Source organism: Macaca nemestrina, chromosome 13 (genome assembly GCF_043159975.1).
Source record: "Macaca nemestrina isolate mMacNem1 chromosome 13, mMacNem.hap1, whole genome shotgun sequence".
Classification (NCBI taxonomy): Eukaryota; Metazoa; Chordata; class Mammalia; order Primates; family Cercopithecidae; genus Macaca; species Macaca nemestrina.
Genome location: NC_092137.1, coordinates 51,799,984 through 51,807,417, shown reverse-complemented (window position 1 = coordinate 51,807,417; position 7,434 = coordinate 51,799,984). Strand labels below are relative to the sequence as shown.

Genomic DNA, 7,434 nt, shown 5'->3' with positions numbered 1-7,434 from the left:
TTATAGTTTCATGAAATACACAATAAATTTCATTGTAATGGGCAATTCACATATTATTCAGAAGTACTTGGGCCAAATCAGCCTTACTTTTTTCTTACAAGTCACATGTGATTCTAGTTGTGTTTGTGTCTGACAGACCCATTGGAAAATAACCTTATGGAATCTATTCCATGCATGTTCCTTCCCATACTAGGAATACATTTATATTTAGAAAACAAAACCTAGCTGGGTTCGGTGGCTTGCGCCTGTAATCCCAGCACTTTGGGAGGCCGAAGCAGGTGGTTCACGAGGTCAGTTGATCGAGACCATCCTGGCTAACACAGTGAAACCCCGTCTCTACTGAAAATAAAAAAAATTAGCTGGTGTGGTGGCGGGCACCTGTAGTCCCAGCTACTCAGGAGCCTGAGGCAGGAGAATGGCGTGAACTTGGGAGGCGGAGCTTGAAGTAAGCCGAGATCATGCCACTGCACTCCAGCCTGGGCAGACAGAGCAAGACATGTCTCCAGACCTTTTTTGACTTCTAGGATAACATTTATAAAAAGTAAGTTATTTGGGCTGCCACTGAAGGATTTCATAATTTTGTCCCAGCCTTTCACTTAAGTGACATATTGGTTAAAACTGTACTGTTTGATACATTAAAATACACTCAATAAGGTTTTATTTATCTCTACTCTCTCTACACATGCACTGTACTCTACCACATCATCATATACAGTATATTACATAAAATAAGAATCTCACAAGATATTTGGCACAAAAATCAGCTTTGTATTAAAATGTAAGAAATCTTACATATTAAATGTCAGTCATAATTCCCATCAAAAGCTTTCAAAAGACCAATAATAAAGAACTATGCTTACTTTTGTTTAAACCCAGTTTCCTAAACATAACCTCTAGACCCATTTGTGTGTTTGTGTGTTTATGTGTAATAACTGTTGACATTCCCATGAAGCTTATTTATTAAACAGATATATTTTAAATATGTCTTTATTCCTGGCAGTCTACTAGGTACTGAACCCAATCTGAGATTTCAGTAATTGTGACTTCCAGGTTTGTCTTCTGTTTCTTACTCTTTCAGCCATACCCAACTGCATATGAATCTCAACCTGTCATAGTCTTTGAAACATCAGTACCTTTATGCATATTGTTAGCACTGGCCAGAACTGTACCTCTACATCTTATATGATATTCAAGTACCATATCAAAACATTCATTTTGTAAAACTTAACCCTAAATTCCTTCCCCACATCCAAAATTAACTTCACCCATCTCAAAACCTCTTGGTACTTCACTCACACACATTGTATGGCATAAGCTTATCAACTGTTTACCTCACTAGATTGTGAGTCACTAGATGGATATTTAGGTTTAGTATTTTGCATGTAGATTAAATAAGAATATGTAGTGCTTATTTTAGCACATTGACACTTTTTAAAATTTGGTAATATTGGTAGAACAAATACTCTGTAAGAGATTGATTATGATCTCAGAAAGATATTTAACAATGTCATGTTCCTCCAAAGACAAGAAAGTAAGAAAATGATAGGGCAGATGATGGTACTTTCTTGCAGATATTTTTTAGGTAGATGAATAATAATATGAAGATTACATTATCTCTGAACTGAAAAAATATTTAAGTAGTAAGACTCATGCATTCTATTTTAATCTGTTTAGCAACATTATTAAATACACTTTAATCTAGACATTTAATTAAAATGGAGAACTGCCTGTTCCATTTTCAAAGGTAAAAATGGGAATGATAGTGAGTACAGAGTAACAGAATCAATATGTTAAAAAAGACCCAGATAGTAGAAAAAAATCTGACAAAAACAACAAAATGACATTATTATAGGTGTTAAAAGAACAAAAGAGTACTGAAAATCTACTATGTGCCTAGGTAATTGACACCAGTACAACTATGCACATCCAGGAAATGAACAGTTCACTGAATCTTACACCGGTTAAGTTACATCTTAAATATAGCATCGGTTTCATATTAGTAATTACTGTTCATGTGTGAGTTCTTCAAAGGTTCAGAAAGACCCTGACTCATCAAAAGACTAGATGAGGAGGAATCAGGAAAATAATTAATGTATTTACACATTTACATTTATGCATTGAATGCTTTCTTTCTAAAAGACTCTATTATTTTAATCTTTTGAATCTTCAGTCGTAAAGCATGCTCTTATCATGAAACAGACAGCATAGAGAAATGGATATTAAACACATAATAAAACGAATAACAATATAACTACAAATGCAGTATGTGTTCTAAAAATACACTTCAGAGAAAACTGCTTTAATAGGAGTGTCAGGGAAGGACACTTTAAGCACTATTCAAAATAGTGAAAGGTTCCCCCATCCCCGTCATAGGGCATGTGATAGGGGTGTGACTCACTTCTTCAGGGCCCTGCTACTCAAACCTCTAGGGGAGCATATAGACGGCCAAGCTGTGGGGCACCGACCCCTAGGGTGGGAAAGTTTACGGCTCCTGAAGCATCACATCAGCGGGCATAAGTTAGAGGGTGCTCTTTTAGTTTGCCCCCTAGAGGCAGCTTGTGTTAGTTCAATTAGACCATCTGTCTCGTCTCAAGGAGAGAGGGCTTTCTGTATCCCGGGGTTTCTTGCCTTGGCGTACCGGAAGAATCGGATCACAAGTGGGCTTGGAGAAGGAATGCAAGGTTTTATTGAGTGGAAGTAGCTCTCAGCACATGGGCGAATCAGAAAGGAGATGGTTTTCCCCTGGAGTCGGGCTGCTCGGTGGCCCGGGCTCTCCTCTGACTGCCCTAGCTAACAGCATGCTCTTCCGCTGGACGACCAGTCCCTTGTGCCTTCTTCTGCGAATGTGTTCTCCATGACAGCCAGCTGCTTTGTGTCTCCGCCTTGCCAGGGTCTCGGGTTTTTATAGGCTCAGGATGGGGATGTGGCAGGCCAGGGTGATCTTGGAAAATGCAACATTTGGGTATGAAGGCAGAAGTGCATGTCCTCACCTACATCGGTGGGGGTGGAGCCCTAGCCAGGGACCCGCCTTTCTCTACTCAGCACTTCCCTGCCCCCTCCCGTATCACCATGGCAAAAAACAAACAAACAACAACAACAAAAAGCCTTTTGTCACGTGGGTCACTGAAGAAACGGAAGGTTGTTGTATAGAGAGATTGAGTGTGGATAAACCAGCGCTTTAAGATACTTGAAGAGTTGATGTTTCGAAGTTACATTTAATGGCTGAGGGTAGAAATATTTGTTCTACTCCGAAAATTAATTGGCAAAATAGGTACAAGCTATAAGAAAATGGATTTCAAATCCAAATTTTTAAAAAATTAAGGTAGAGCTACCCAACGCTGAAGTGATTCACATGGAAGTGAAACAGCTCTCAAAGTGTATAAGCAGAGCTCATTTCTTGCTTTTTTTCCTAATTGTAGGAATTTATTTTTAGAATATTTTATAGAGAAAATTTCCTTACAACAATCCTTTTAGCATTTCTGTACCATATACCTGCTACATGCCACACACACAGCAGCATAGATACTACAGTACAATTATAATTTGCATCAAATCAGTTTCAATCTTATTCCGTACATTTGAATATGGCGTGGCGTCTTCAGAAGTATTAAAATCTGTTTATACTGAAGATTACTACTATGTTGAATTATAATTGTCTTCAAGACAGTACAGCATAGTGGTTAAAAGTGGACACTAAGGAGTCAGGTTGCCTGTTGGCAAAACCCCATGCCATCACTGTGTGTTTATAGACAAAATTACTGTGACCCTCAGTCTCATCTTCTCTGTAATGAAAACCACACACATTTTGCAATTTAGTTGTGATGATTAAATCAGATAATACACGCCAAAATTTTTAACTGTTATTTTTTTAAATTTTTATTTATTTTTTTGAGACAGTGCCTTGCTCTGTCGCCCAGGCTGTAGTGCAAGGGTGTGATCTTAGCTCACCGCAACCTCTGCCTCCCAGGTTCAAGCAATTCTCCTGCCTCAGCCTCCTGAGTAGCTGGGATTATAGGCGTGCACCAACACACCCAGCTAATTTTTGTATTTTTAGTAGAGGCGGGGTTTCACCATGTTGGCCAGGTTGGTCTCGAACTCCTGACCTCAAGGATTTGCTGCCGCCCCCCCGGCCTCCCAAAGTGCTGGGATTACAGGCGTGAGCCATCCTGCCCAGCAAATATTTTTAAATTGTTCATTTTCTAATATGATAGCCATAACATCCTAGAATGGCACATAGATTGATACCACTAGTATTTCCAAACTGAATTTAGAGTGTTTGCTTCTGTTATTTAGAAGAAGCAAAACCACAATATTTAGTGAGAAATATTTAATATTTAATGTGATCATTACAGAAAGTAACCAAATTATAAAATAAAGGCAACTTTGAAAACCATTTATGTCAGTTCACACTACATATAAACTTAAAAAATCCATTGAAGAACACAATACCATGCATAAATGGACTTGCAAAAAAAAAAAAATCAGACTTAAATGTAATCAAACTCTAATTCCAGAAATTAAGTTGTAGGAAACATAGAGGAACAGAAGAACATAACAAACAACATGAAAGAGTTACAGTCAGTGTAATTTAGACTGGAGAAATCTCAAGATAAACCACCCAGTATTTTCAGCAAGAAGAAAGTGAAAGAGAAAAAGAGGAGAAAAAGAGGAAGAGGAAAGAAGGGAGAGAGAGATCACATATTAGGAGAGGCTTATGAGAACTACCAACCAATATCCACATATGGACCTTGTTTTGATCCTAATTAACTTAAAACAAAAATACCTGTTTACAATAAGGCTGGGTGCAGTGGCTCACTCCTGTAATTGCAACACATCGAGTGGCCGAGGTGGACAGATCACTTGAGGTCAGCAGTTCTAGACCAACCGGCCAACATGGCGAAACCTCATCTCTACTAAAAATACAAAAATTAGCCAGACATGGTGGTGCGTGCCTGTAGTCTGAGCTAAGTGGGAAGCTGAGACATGAGAATTACTTGAACCTGGGAAGCAGAGGTTGCAATGAGCTGAGATCGAGCCACTGTAATCCAGCCTGGGCGACAGAGCAAGACTCTGTCTGAAAAAAAAAAAAAAAAAAAAAAAAAAAAAAAAAAAATCTGTTAGAAATAAAACAAAGGAGATACAGTTAGAAATTTGAGTACTGACTGGATATTTCAGAATATTTTATTTTTAGATGTGAGAATGGTTAAATACGGACATGTTTTTTTAAAAAGACATTGTCTCCTAGAGGTTCCTGCTAACCTATTTATAGATCAAATGTTTATAAAATATATAAGAAGGGGTTGTAGACAGGTGAAGGGATGACTCAGGATTTACCATGAGTTGTCAGTTGTTCAATATGAGTGACGAGTACATGGGAGTCCATTATACTATTCTATTTTTTTGTATACTTGAAATTTTCCCTAAGACGAAAAATGTTTTAAGAATCAGTAACAGAAACTAGGCAACTGTAAAGCTGGGAAAATGGTCTAGATAATTAAGCTCTTCAAACTAATTATTTGAACTATGGCCTTTGAGAAGAAGATATATATAGACATAAATCTAGATATAGCTAGAGATACATTGTATTCTCATATAACAAGTTCTCATTCTGACATTCATAATTCTCAGATAACTGGAACTAAAATATCCCATTACCCTTTTACCATTAACAAAAACTATTTTTCTGACTTATCCAGATAATTTCCCAAATGTTCACATTTCTTTCTGAGCATGTATAGATACTAAGTAAAGAACTACCTCAGGAATTCTTTATCAAAGCCGTGAATTACAAACATTATCTTTCAGCTGTACTAAGAAGAAATAGTGACATTTTGTGAAGAGAAAAATGTGCCTGCTGAAGAAAGCTGGTTAGTAAGCTTTAAAAAAAAAAACAATTTATTTTTCTGGAAATAATTTTAAATCAAAGGTACTAGATATAGTCCATATACTATAGTATGACATATGAAGAGGATCACAACATTAAAATCTTAAGGCTAGGCTTTGATAATTTTCCATTACAGTCTATGTCATAGGAATAGATATATTTCATGCCAATTTTGTTCTGTATACATTTTTCATAATGGGGAGCATAAGAAAAAGAGCATTTTAGCTTTTCAGTTATTTGAAAATACTGTGTTATAATGTATAAGCTAATATATTACTTCAAACCAAGACAAAAAATGATCTAGTAAATAGCATAAATTAATCAATTAATACACGTTCATTGAGCAATGCTCAAGTGGCACCCATGTTGTGAAAGGTGCTGGTGTAAAGTTGTATCACACTAGGATTGATGCTCATGATGTTCATTGATATATATAAATACACAAACAATTGTGGCAAACATGGGTTTTATACTTTCCTAGTTCACTTTTTCATTTAATAATGGCAATATATTCAGACAAAATGCCCTCCAGCATCCTTTGTAGATAGATGCCATATGACAGTTCTCTCTAATGCGATATATAATCAGTCCCTGTTATCTGTGAGAGGGTGATTCCAGGACCAATGCAACATCAAAATCCACCAATACTCATGTACCTGATACAAAAATGGTGTATTAGGTTGGTGCAAAAGTAATTGTGATATTTGACATTGCTTTTAATGGTATTTGCTTATAACCTATGCATATCCTCCTGTATACGTTGATCATCTTTAGAGTACTTAAACTACCTAATATTACGTAAATGCTAAGTAGTTTTTACCCTGTATTGTTTTCTTATTTGTATTATGTCTAATTGTCTTATTGTTTTTTCTTCTGAGTATTTTCCACCTGCTAGTTGGCTGAATCTGCTGATGTGAAGCCCAGAGATAGACTGTAAATCGAAGTCATGGTTTAGTTCTTCTGGAAAAGCACTTTTAAAAAGAATAGACTCACTAGCATCCATATTTCACTTTTTTTCGTTTCCTCTTTTTACCAGAAACGAGGGAATAATACTTGGGAGTGCTGCAGCTGATTGTGACCATGAAGACAGAAGAAAAAGCTGAGGTTTCCACACTGGATCTTTGAATTGCTACATCATCCTGGAATGCAAACTACCTCTGGATTTCATATTATATAGAATTGATACAACTCTTACATGTAGGCTACTATATTGGAAAGATGAATGTTATCTATTAAAACAAATATGATTCTAATAGATTGCAAATTATAAACTTCTATAATATATAAAGTAATATATAATGCAAATTTATATTCATAATATTAAGAGGCAATATTTGTGCCATTTTAACTACTACAAATCTCAATTTAAATATTGACTTATGACAACATATAAATGTATATATATTTTAAATTAATATATACCTAGATGCACAAGCCTGCCTGCGAATTATTTTATAATTCAGGGATGTGGCCTTTGTGATTTTCTCTTACATCTAACATCTGTACACAGATGACTCCATCCTTATTATTCCACAGAAGGAAATATCTGT

General features: G+C 36.2%; 1 long non-coding RNA gene across 1 annotated transcript; it reads left to right on the top strand.

The window, feature by feature from the left end:
• The first annotated feature begins 3,131 nt into the window (after positions 1 to 3,131).
• On the top strand, positions 3,132 to 7,128 carry LOC139358037 (uncharacterized). The gene is made up of 3 exons (XR_011612250.1): positions 3,132 to 3,271; positions 5,806 to 5,867; positions 6,921 to 7,128. It is a non-coding gene; the product is annotated as an uncharacterized lncRNA (long non-coding RNA).
• The last annotated feature ends 306 nt before the right edge of the window (positions 7,129 to 7,434 follow it).